This window comes from Daphnia pulicaria, chromosome 2, assembly GCF_021234035.1.
Source record: "Daphnia pulicaria isolate SC F1-1A chromosome 2, SC_F0-13Bv2, whole genome shotgun sequence".
Lineage (NCBI taxonomy): Eukaryota > Metazoa > Arthropoda > Branchiopoda > Diplostraca > Daphniidae > Daphnia > Daphnia pulicaria.
In genome coordinates, this window is record NC_060914.1 from 9,326,794 (window position 1) to 9,339,558 (window position 12,765).

Sequence of the window (12,765 nt, forward strand, 5' to 3'; positions counted from 1 at the left end):
GGGGGCGTCTTTCCTTTGTTGAAGAAATTTGGAAATTCCATAACTATACTGTCACTCGAAGGATCCTTTCTTAACGTCAATATCCCCGGGATAATTGAATTGTGCCCAAATGTGCAAACTCTTTCTTTCTGGTGTGAACACTATCAGACTCCCAGTTCAATTGAGCACGCGAGAAATACTTTGAATAATATGAAGCAGCTTGTGTTAAAGAAACTTGAGAAATTGTACATATCCAGCTGGTACTCTGATGATAACGATATTCCATCTGAATATTTACTTGTGTTACTATCATCGGCTTCTCTGGGGTTTGTTAATATTAAGGGTTGTCGCATTCTAACTGATGAAATTCTACAGAGAGCCGCTGATCTACATTCTTTTAGAAATCTTGAGTACTTGAGTATATATTTTTGCCATTCTGTTACCAAAAAAGGAGTTGATGTGTTCATGCAAGAGAAGAATCCTCTAAAACATATATGTTTACTTAGCTGTAGAGGTATTACTGGTGAAGACTACATGGATTGGAGAGAGAAATCCATTTGGATTAGAAGAAATTGGCAGTTCACCTTTATTACTAATAACTTTACTTACCGTGATGGAGTGTATCATAATGAATAAAAAATGTGATGATATGATTAGATTTTTTATCATTTTTTCTTTTCAAAATTGAATGATTATTTTTATTATTGTTGCCTAGCCGACTGGCGATTGCTGTTTGCGGACACAATGTGTTAAATTTTTTGAAATTAAGGACATCTGCTTACCAAAATTTACACTATATTTTTTTAAAGAACCAATGCTTTCGAAAATGCTGGCATCCCGTTCCGATATGCGAGGTTCCCGTAGGAAATATGAATTAAAACATTAAAAAAGCAAAAGTAAACATGAAATTCAAAATTAATAACATGAATCTGATACGGTATGGTGAATGAGGAAGGGGGGGCCCTCCCTCCTTCGCGCTTCGTTTATCGTTTCTGAGGTTTTATACTTCTTTTACAATACTGAACTCCAATAGTCGTTCCAAACACTCTTACATACTTAATCATCGCACCTTACTATACAGAGTGAAACGAATTATAAATGAGGAAATATTTTAATTATAGTCTGCAAAAGTTTTAAACTTTTAGTTTATTGTATTTGTGAATTCTGCTTACAAATATGTCTTAAGCATAACGTTTTTGTTGTAAATTTTTGTAAACGATTTTCAAACAGATTTTCCCCATTTCCTCTAATTTCCCTATTGTTTACTCTGAGTTAGGGGGAAAAGACCCTTTGCAACCCTTTGCTTTTTGGACATCTTTAATTCAAAATATAACTATTTCATGTTGAAAAGTATTCACAGAGCAAAAAGCGGGGGATGTGGTATTTTGCTGCAAGTTTTGTTGGCGCCGGGTGTGAATTTTTTTAATCGTTAGTCACATGTTCTGGTAGATCAATCAAGAAGTTTGGTCGGTCGGACTCAGCACAACAGCTAATCACCACCTACATAAAGAAAAACTTGCAGCAACAGTCCCTTGTATGTACAAGTCCCGCCAACCTCCTCGGGTCGATTGATCAATGGGTCTCCAAACTTCTAAAAATCCTTAGAAAAAAATAATCTAAAATATTTCTCCTAGTTTTTAAGGAATAAAAATAAATTGGTAGCTCCCAAGGTAAAAACGTAAAAATGGGCAAAAACTTCTTAGTTGACAATTGGTCTCCATAAGAAGTCTGTGCTAATCTCAGAAACCCTACCACGATCGGGATTTTTGAGCTTTTCCAGGCCTCCCAACTCAGCATCCCTTCGTGGTCTATAACGTAAATGTTAATCGAAAAACTGAATTTTTACAGAGATTAAAAACTAACTAATAGAAGTGTTCTAAAGCTCAACGAAATTTGGAGCTTGATGCTAATTTGTCCGAGAAGTTTTCGGTAAATGCCCCCCCCCCAATAAACAAATCTGAATGTCAAAAGATCTCAATACATTCGTCGAGTGTAAAGGTTGCCCGTTTGTTGTTGTCTGGATCCCTATCTTTGAAAGCCCCTGTAATAACAGAAACATCAAAGGAAAAATAGTGTGTTTATTATGAAAGATATATTATTAAAAAACGTGTTGGCAAAATCTTTTGCAATTTAAATCGTTTTTGTAAGATTTTATATTGATTTAAATCTGTTTTAAATTAAGCGATCTGTTATTTCATTTATTCCAAAATAAATTATTATTAAAATCAAAATCGATGGTCTAAAAAAATTTCTCGTCAATTTTCAAAACTGAACTATTTTTTCTGAGAAGCAAACGGAACAATTAATTTTTCTTAACATTTTGAGCCTTTTTTTACACGCGATCTATTGCCGTTTGCAGATATGTGCTTTTTATCCGCTCCTTCGCCTTTTCCCTGTTTCCTACAGTATGTATCAAGGGCTTGTATATCGATACAAATGGGACTTTCTACTAAACTACTAAAATACTGCAAACGGCAACGCCAAATGAAATGCCTCAAAAATGGGTAAAAATCGGGGTATCACGAAAATCCTAAAATCTTGAAAATTTGAACGAATTCTAAAAAATCCTTTTGGATTCTGGAAGAGGGCTACACTTTCTTTTAATTAGTTTTTTTATACGAGCCGAATACACGACTAAAAGTGATGTAGTCAGAGAGGGAGACTTTGGGTTTTCGTGATATTTTACGAATTTCGATAACGATTATCTCGAGAACAAAAAAATATAAAAATCCGTATTTTATTCCGTTGGAATCGCCTTGCAATTTTGAACAGATAAGACCTAGTCCGGATTTTTACAGTCCCTTTCCAGATTACGATCCGGAAACTACCTCCGTAAAAAAGGGGGTATTTCGTTCATGTTTATTCGGAGATTGCTTGTTAAAGGCTCAATAAGAAAATTGTAATTATATTTCAGAGAGATTAAATGACTTTTAATTATTTGATTTATGATTTAAAGTTAAATTTAAATAACTAAAGAAATTGTTTAACTTGATTAAATAATTAATTTTTGTGTTTTTTTTCGAAATGATCTGATTTAGATGTAAATCGTTTTTAGAATTGATTTTGACAACGCTAAAAAAAAACGAAATGTTTCCGTAAACCTACCAATCATTGTTTTCATTTTTATGGCACACATGAGAAAATCATCAAATGCCAGAGTGCCTTGTCGATTGCCGTAACGAATAACTAGTGCGTTTAGTACGTGATAGTTGAGGCGATAGCCAACGGCATGGAGGGCAGAACGCAACTCCACGGTGCTAAGCGTGTTGCTATGATCGCGATCGTACATATCGAATGTTTTCTGAATTTCCGATAACATAAAAATTTAATACATGTTGCACTTGCAATAACAGCAATGATTTAAAAATTCGTACCTTCCATGTTAGAATGTCAGACAGTAACTTTCTGAACTCTTCGAAGGCAAGTTTTCCTGAGTGGCCTGAGTCTAACATGGATGCTGCGACAGATGTCTTTGCTGAAGCCCTCGATTGCGAACTCTGTAATTAATGCCACACATACAAGAGCATTATTCAAAGAGCAAGGGTATGTTGTAAGTCCAGTGTACGGAATCTACGGATATTATGAATTTCTGCGTCAAGAAATTATTACCATTTTCGGAAAGAAAGATTACCATCACCAAGGGTTTCACTTCTCTATATAACATTAAATTTAATCTAAATTCTGTGTAAAAAATAATAAATAAACATTATTCAGAAATGAAAAATGGTGTCCAATATTTTAAAAAATGTAGTGTTTTGTGTAATGTGTATAAAATATATAAGCTCTAAATATTGAATTTCCCGTTGGTAAAATTGACGTCTTGGAAATAATTTCGATTTTTTAAGACCCCATAATGCATTTCGGCCATAAGACCCCTGAAAAATAGACAAATTTACGCTAGCAACGTAGTGGCAGGGCATTGTGGATATCCGGAATTCCGCTTCTGGCTTACTATGCCAATGACTCTATCATTCTTCTTATACATCACGCTGAAGGGTAGGTTTGGGAGGGATGTTCACTTTCAATTAGAATTAAGAATCTTTCCCGTTACCCCTATACCTTGCACCAACTCGAGAAGTTTATGACAAAGAATTTTCTTTTCATCATACTAAGGAAACATTTTATGGTTTGGAACCTGTGGGCAGTGCTGCTACAATCGCGATTGAAAAATGATCGCGGTAAAAATTTCGATCGAATATTTAATCGAAAATCAAATCTTTTTAAAATGATCTTAATCGCGTTCAGAAGACCAAAAAATCATTTCTGAGAAATTTTTGTTTTCGATCATTTTGTGGCAAGACTGACTAGAATAGTTGTGACCCCTTTCCCTTCAAATGTGGGAGGTTTTTGTACCTTTCCCCGTCTGTCTTATCTCTTTGTTATTTCGCACATTTCCCACTCTATACCTATAAAAAACCTCAACAAACTTTTTCCTTCTATTGATAGATGTCACTAAATGATCGAAAAAAAATTATCAAATTAATCAAAAATCAAATCTATTCTTCAAAAACTTGATTTTCGATCATTTCTATACCGATGATTCCCTAGCGGAATTGATCGCAAGAGAAATGATTTTGTGGCAAGACTGCCTGTGGGTAAACACATCTTTTCTGAGAGATGAATCTACAACAAAATATATCATAGTATCTAAACAGAATTTGATTGTAAAAACTTGTACCTGTACAGCAATCTAAATCTAAGTAGGGGAGACCGGGGCTATGTGGGACACGGGGCTAAAATGTAAAGTTTTACAGGGTAGTTTTGATAGGTACAATTTGTTTTAATATTCTGAAATAAATACAGCGTATTGTAAATGATTTTTTTTAATATTCTCTAAACTTTTTTTTCCTGAAAATCTGATTAATTTTGCGAGTTTTATGGGAAAAACAAAAAAATGAGAATCGAAAAAAAATTTTAGGACGTTAAGTTTTCAAATTTTTACTTCTATAAATATTTTTATAAAACCCCTATAACTATTTGATAGGGTTACTATTTTCTTTCTAGTTTAAGATGGTATTTTATTGTATAAAAAAATGTGTTTCTAAGTATTTGAATAATTTAGTTTATTTGGTGAAGATTGGGGTCCGGGTTAAGTGGTACAGCCATCTGGTGCCAGGTAAACGACCAAAAAAGATCGAAAAAAAGACATCTTTACTTTTTTAATTTTATTTCTACTTATACTCAATAGAATGAAAAAAATTATAGTACTTCTGAAAGAGAAATGAATTTCCTTTTCACTATTGCGTCTTTGAATAAATTTAATCCATCCGTTTCAGAGAAAAATAGTGTTCCGTTTTTCCCCTGGCTCTGTTCCGTTTAACCCTAAGAATTTGTTTTCTTCATTTTTCCCTCTTAGCATTTAATTAAATCGCTATCGAATAGTTATACGAAAAAAATGAAAAAACTCATAACATAACCTAATGTAGAGAAATGCATGGGGATCACTCCTATAATATACTTTTATTTTTTCTTAATTCTTATATTAACAAAATTGGCAGCGAAAAGAAAAAAAGTGTCCCACATAGCAACGGTCTCCTCTAATCAAAATAACGAAAGTACTCACCACTCTGGAAGGAAGTATTAAGAACGTTTTGCAGTTCAACCCAATCAATCTCCATGTCATCTCCGACCACAAGATGGAAGAGCTGGACGGCACCATTAGACTCATCAAAAGTATCATTACTCTTTACCTGTAAAAATTGATTATAAATTTGCTAATTAATATGGACTCTGAAGTAAAGCCAGAATCAGTATTGCCACAATCGCGATTAAAAAATAATCACGATCAAAATTTTGATCGAATATTTAATCGAAAACCAAATCTTTTTAAAATGATCTTAATCGCGTTCAGAAGGCCAAAAAATCATTTCTGAGAAATTTTTGTTTTCGTTCATTTTGTGGTAAGACTGACTAGAATAGTACACGAAAAATTATAAAACGTGCGCGAATTCAAAACAAATTTTTCAAAAACGTAGAAATTTAATCTGTTTACAGGTAGGGGGCTAGTTAGTGTGTGTGAAAGTTTATATTCACTGTTTTTCGTTATCTTGCGATAGAGGGACTACAAAAACACGTAGCCTATGCTCATTAATTACTTCACTTATGAAGCAGATTTTAAAACGAACATATTTTAATAAATAAATAAGTGAAATGAAAGACTAAGTGAGAAAAACCAAATTCATCATGCCATCGGCCTGTCATAAGTAAAACGGATGTAAAAAATATTTAACTTTAACATCGTTAATTTAAATAACGACTTACTTCATCGTCTGCTTCAACAATATCCACGTACTCGTCGTTCTCCCTGTTGAGGGAAATGAATAAAAAACATTGTAGATGCAAATAACGTTTAAAAAAAATTACACCCGAATAAAGGTGTTAAAGGAAAAGGCATCACGTAAGTTTTAAAACAACTAAAAAATAATTAAATTTGTAATATTTAGTTGGAAGCTTAAAACAATTACTCCATATTAATCTTTTTTTCGGAGAAAACTCGCAAAAAGAATTCCCCCTCTTCATTTGGTTCGAAAGTGGACGGTACGATGGCGTAAACACCCGGTGAAAGCTTGAAACGGCAGCTGGCTTCACGATGATAGGTAAAACCTAGTGATTGGGCCACAGAAGCGTTACATTTGAAAAATGCATTATCCAGAGGTTTTGGTGCATCATCCGGATTATCCATCTATTCAAGTATTTTAAATACGACTTTTTTTACAGATCCATGGACCGTTCCGAGCTTACATGATAAATAGTGAATCCAATCGCGAGGTTATTTATTCCATTTTTTATGAGCTCTGCGATTCTTCTGCATCAATGATACAATCACCGTGCATTTATCGTCGTTATCGTCGTCTTAATTTTAATTTAAATAAATGTTTTTTAGAACCGTCGTTAATACAGAATTGTAATTTATTCGAATCATATCTACCATCAGGATCCTCCAAAATGATGCGGTACTGTGGATTCAGATGAAATGTTGCTGCAAAAATTAAAAATAATAGTAAATGTCACGTCTTATTTATAACGTCTCTTTGTCGCCAACCTCCCGGATTCCTTTAAGAATTCCCCTTTTTTCTACACAACCCTTTTCACCCTCCCCAAAGCAGGCTAGGCCAAAGGCAGGCTGGCTAATGTAGAAACTGAAGGATTGTAATCCTTCAGGTATAATCACACTAATCATGATATGATTGAAAAATTATTACCTAAATGGTACGCGCAGCCACCAGCAGAGGCTCCCTTAACCAAGTTTCCATCAAATTCATTTGCAGACCAACGTTTGGATTCGTTACCAGACAATTCCTCCTCTTCCAGCGAGTCAGGATTCAAATTCACGATATCCAGGTCAAGATAATAGGCTAAAAAATCGTGGAAAGACATCCAAAACTCTCCGTCTCGATCGACAGTCAGACCAACTTCTTCTTTTTTTTCTTCCGGAACAAACTGCCACTCTGGGGATCTAAAATATTCCAGTGAATTTGTGTAAACTTAAGATGTCCGTGTAGTAATCATTTACTGATCGCTCCACGCGCCTTTCCACTCGGCTTCGTTTCCCCAAGGATTTCGAATACGAATCATGGAAATCTGTTTAGAATTTTCAGGGGTATTGATATCCATCATTTTGACGCTTGTTATAGCGTAAGCGTGATTTGTAACCAACCCCATAGGTGTTTCATCTCCCAACTGATCGGGGTCTGTCTGCGCAATTACATGGTGAAATGTTGCATTAAATAAGCGAAGCGTAAATAAATTGAACAGAATATTTAACCTTGAATCCACAACTCAATAGTGACGAGCGCTCATGAGCTTTGAGTAGAATCTCGAACAGATTCGGGGGAGATTCATTATGTTTGTACTTTTCACTCACACCCCCAGTAAAATCTACCATAGCTTCATATGAGTATCCACCTACGAGAGCTATGTAGCCACCATGGAGCCTATTATGTATAATAGTGGATTAAACTTGGATACGAATACTATACAGGATTTTATTCATCCTGCTGGGTTCATCCAAAAATACTTGGCATATGCTTTTTCCAATAGAGCGCTCCAAAATTCATTTTCGGCGGGTGACTTCAAAAATACTAATTTTCCGTCACATGTTGGCAAACGATCGTCTACAACCACATCGACCCAATTTCCATACTGCCAAATCCTAAATGGCATATAAAAATAAATTATTTCTCGTGAATTTTAATCAAAACAAATCACTATCAGAAAATGAATTCCACACCGAAAATGAAAAATTCCCGCATAATTGTCGGTAAAACTTTGATCTTCAGGAATAACTTGATAAAACAGTCGTTCGTTGAGAGTTAAACTAGACATAGCAGCAAGTAGCCAGCAATCCCCTAATATGCAATGGAATATAATTAGAAATGAGGGTGGTTTATGAATCGCAAAACAAAGAAATAATACCCAATTTGCCCTGTTTCACATCAAATCGTGAGGCACCCTCAACGAAGAGTTGAGGATCTTCTACGATTTCCTAAAGTGAAGTGGAATTTCCGTTGGTATTATTCGGCCAATATTTTGGTTTTACAGAATTCCAATATATGTAAAGGAATAACCAAGAGAAATAGATTACCGTGGGTCTCAACCATTCGAAATTATGGCTACTATAGTAGAGAGAATAATCTTCGTCTGGGAAAGAAGGATCCTCAAATAGGGTTCCATTTTCTAAGCAACTGTCTCGTATATGAACAAAATCTTGCACGATGGTGGAATCATAGATTCCGGCGCCCAACTGTTACAGAAAAAAATATTATTTGCTCAGTCTAAGGGTAAGAAAACAATAAAACACTGCAAAATAACAATCTACTTTTTACCCATCCTTTTTACTATTCTTTGACAGCTTTTACTGTAATCACTAAATTTACAGTGAAAAATCGGTCTTTTTTATTTTTCTTAGTTGGTCATTTTTACTTTTTGCGAGGGTTCTAAATCTTAAAACAGATTGCACCAAATATTATGTAAACGAAAAAAAAAATTGCATCTTATTATCAATACCTAGAGAAGCACCCGACATCTGACACCTGAGAGAACCTCTCGGGAAAACACACTGCAATGCGTAATAGTACTAAAGTTTTATTGGATCCAAATGAAAATTGTTGTGTAGGTTCTCTCGGGTGCCAGGAACAACTCTTATTTTTGTTTATTTTAAAATAACGGTAAGGATGGGTTTTTGTTCTAGGAAATAGTATCTGGACAGTAGAGAGGCCCATATGGAAATGGGCTTACTTTAAGTATGAATTCTGACTCACTGGTAAGTGATAGAGAAACGCAAACGGTTTTGAAAATAGTTCTGCGTTTCCACTTTGACACCAATGAGTCATGATGTTTTTCAATAATTAGTTATCGTTTTAAACCCACCCTTAAAATTGATTTTGTAAAGAATTTATTTTAGGAGAGCCATACACTGGAACTATTTACTCTCCCCCACGTTTTTCTCATATAACAAGGAGTTTGTAGGGATGTGGTGGGGAGTTGATAATTCCGTGGTCCGTAGAAAAATAATGGTTGTTTCTGGCATCCGAAAGAACCTACACAAAAATGTTCATTCAGATTGAATGAAAATTTTAGTACAATTTCGCATTGCGAATAGTGCATTCACATGAGGTTCTCTCACGGGTGTCCGGATACTTTTGGTGCTACTATAACTTCGAAACTGACCTATTTTCTTAATAAAATATTATAATATGTAAATTGCTTATAGTCCATCAGAGTAGATTGATCAATAGGCGAGAACTAGACAAACATGCCAACTTTGAATCATGTGCATTGAGATAACCCTTGTGTAATCATAACAATAAATTTATCTGCAGGAATAAAGTTTACTAAATTATTTGAGGTTTCGATGCCTTTTACGTCGCACAACTTACAGCATAACTTACAGTGCTCCCAAAGCGAGGAATCCGAGAACCACAAATGAGATTTTTCCACCAATAAGAATCGAGGAATTCAACAAAAATGGCTTAAGGATATTTTTAAGCTTAAATTTCTTTAAATGAATCATGGCGAAGTTAGCAATTCATGATTCATCCTTTTCTTTTGCGAAAACATCAAACTGTGGGATGCTTATTTGAACCTTTTGAAGACAAAAATAACGTGAAAATCAACCATTTTGAATTTTTCTTGCCTTTTTTACTTTTTGTGATGGTTTTAAACCTTAAAACCGACGGAAACAAATATTAAGTAAACGAATAAAGAAATAGCATCTTTTTGATCAATAACCAACTTCCAAACTGACCTATTTCATTTTCTATATAATAAAATTATCCTGAATCCCAAGGAGCCAGGTGTGGATTTATCGAATAAATTTGAACTTAACAAGTAGCGTTCTTGAATACTGATAGAAATATTTAATCAGTGTGGTTAGTCTCTGTTTTATAGGATAAGAAAAGAGAGAAGCACTCAGACTAAATAATTTTTAAATTAATTATAACTAGTCAATTACAACCAATTTACAGAAATCTCTAGATTCACTGAAAAACGAAAACGCCAAAAAGGAAAAAACGTCGTTTTTTAATTGAACTACGCAAACTGTGTGTGGCGCTTTTTTTAAAAATTAATTTATCGTTTTCTTAAAATCGTTTAAAAATGAATTAAATATGCTTATTCTAAATTCCTCTTAAATATATTTAAGTTAGATACTATGAACGTGGATCAGGAAAAGAATACTGAAAAGAATTTTTTTTTCGATTCGATGTTTTGAATTATTAACTCACAGTAGAAGTAGAAAAATTATCCAAAAGTACCCACTTTTAAAATGCCACGTCGGCCTTCGCACGAATCTTTGTAATACAAACTTTCCATATTTATGTTTTGAAATCAGAAATTTGACAGTTACGATATAAATCAACCAAGCCAGACAACAAATTCCACTCGCTTTCTGGATGCCTCTAATAATAAAATATTACTTTGTAAACAGCCTGTAGCCCATCAGAGTCGATTGATCAATAGGCGAGAACTAGATAAACATGCCAACTTTGAATCATGTGCATTGAGATAACCCATATGTAAACATGGGAATCCCTTTATCAGCAGGGATAAAGTTTACTAAATTATTTGAGGTTTAGAAGCCTTTAACGCATCACAACTTACAGTATGCTCCTCAAGCGAGGAAATCGAGAACCATAACTGATATTTTTCGACCAATAAGAATCGAGGAATTCGACAAAAATGGCTTTAAGGATATTTTTTAAGCTTAAATTTCTTTAAATGAATTATGACGAAGTTAGCAATTCGTGATTTATCCTTTATTTTGCTAAAACATCAAACTGTGGGATGCTTTGAATCTTTTGAAGGCCAAAATAACGTGAAAATCTGTCATTTTGTATTTTTCTTGCCTTTTTTCACTTTTTGTGATGGTTTTTAAAACCTTAAACCTTAAAACTTTTTTAAACCTTAAAACCAACGGAACCAAATAATAAGTAAACTAATAAAGAAATAGCATCTTTTTGATCAATAACCAACTTCCAAACTGACCTATTTTATTTTCTATTACAAAATTATCCTATATCCTAAAGGAGCCAGGCGTGGCTTTATCGAATAAATTTGAACTCAACAAGAAGAGTTCTTGAATGCTGATAGAAATATTTAATCAGTGTGATTAGTCTCTGTTTTATAGGATAAGAAAACAAAGAAGCACTACAAACTAAATAATTTTTTAAATTATTATAAATAGTCAATTACAGTCATTTTACTGAAATCTCTAGATTCACTGAAAAACGAAAACGCCAAAAAGGAAAAAAAACGTCATTTTTAAATTGAACTACACCAACTGTGTGAGTCGTTTTTCATTCAATTAATTGAACGTTTTTCTTAAAATCGTTTAAAAATACATTAAATATGATTATTCTAAATTCCTCTAAAATATAATTAAGTTAGATACTATGAACGTGGATCAGGAAAATATTAAAATAACACTGACAAGAATTGTTTTTCGATTCGATGTTTTGAATTATTAATTCACAGTAGAAGTAGAAAAAATTATCCAAAACCACCTACTTTTAAAATGCCACGTCGGCCTTCGCACGAATCTTTGTAATACAAACTTTCCATATTTATGTTTTGAAATCAGAAATTTGACAGTTACGATATAAATCAACCAAGCCAGACAACAAATTCCACTCGCTTTCTGGATGCCTCTAATAATAAAATATTACTTTGTAAATAGCCTGTAGCCCATCAGAGTCAATTGATCAATAGGCGAGAACTAGATAAACATGTCAACTTTGAATCATGTGCATTGAGATAACCCATATGTAAACATGAGAATCGCTTTATCAGCAGGGATAAAGTTTACCAAATTATTTGAGGTTTAGAAGCCTTTAACGCATCACAACTTACAGTATGCTCCTCAAGCGAGGAAACTGAGAACCATAACTGATATTTTTCGACCAATAAGAATCGAGGAATTCGACAAAAATGGCTTAAAGATAATTTTTAAGCTTAAATTTTTTTAAATGAATTATGACGAAGTTAGCAATTCGTGATTTATCCTTTATTTTGCTAAATTATCAAACTATGGGATGCTTTGAACCTTTTGAAAGCCAAAATAACGTGAAAATCTGTCATTTTGAATTGTTCTTGCCTTTTTTCACTTTTTGTGATGGTTTTTAAAACCTTAAAACTTAAACCCTTTTTAAACCTTAGAACTGTAACGACCTCTCCATCTCGCGGAGTGCGGGTCGTACAAATAACACAAGCGAATAAATGACACTCGGGGCTTCCCACAATTGCTGAATGTATTCTGGATTTCTAAGCTTAAGAGTACATAAATGAGAT

At 33.8% G+C, this 12,765-nt stretch overlaps 1 pseudogene; it reads right to left on the reverse strand.

Annotated features, from left to right (window-relative positions):
* Nucleotides 1-1,140: 1,140 nt before the first annotated feature.
* On the reverse strand, nucleotides 1,141-12,149 carry LOC124326089 (annotated as a pseudogene).
* Nucleotides 12,150-12,765: the final 616 nt, after the last annotated feature.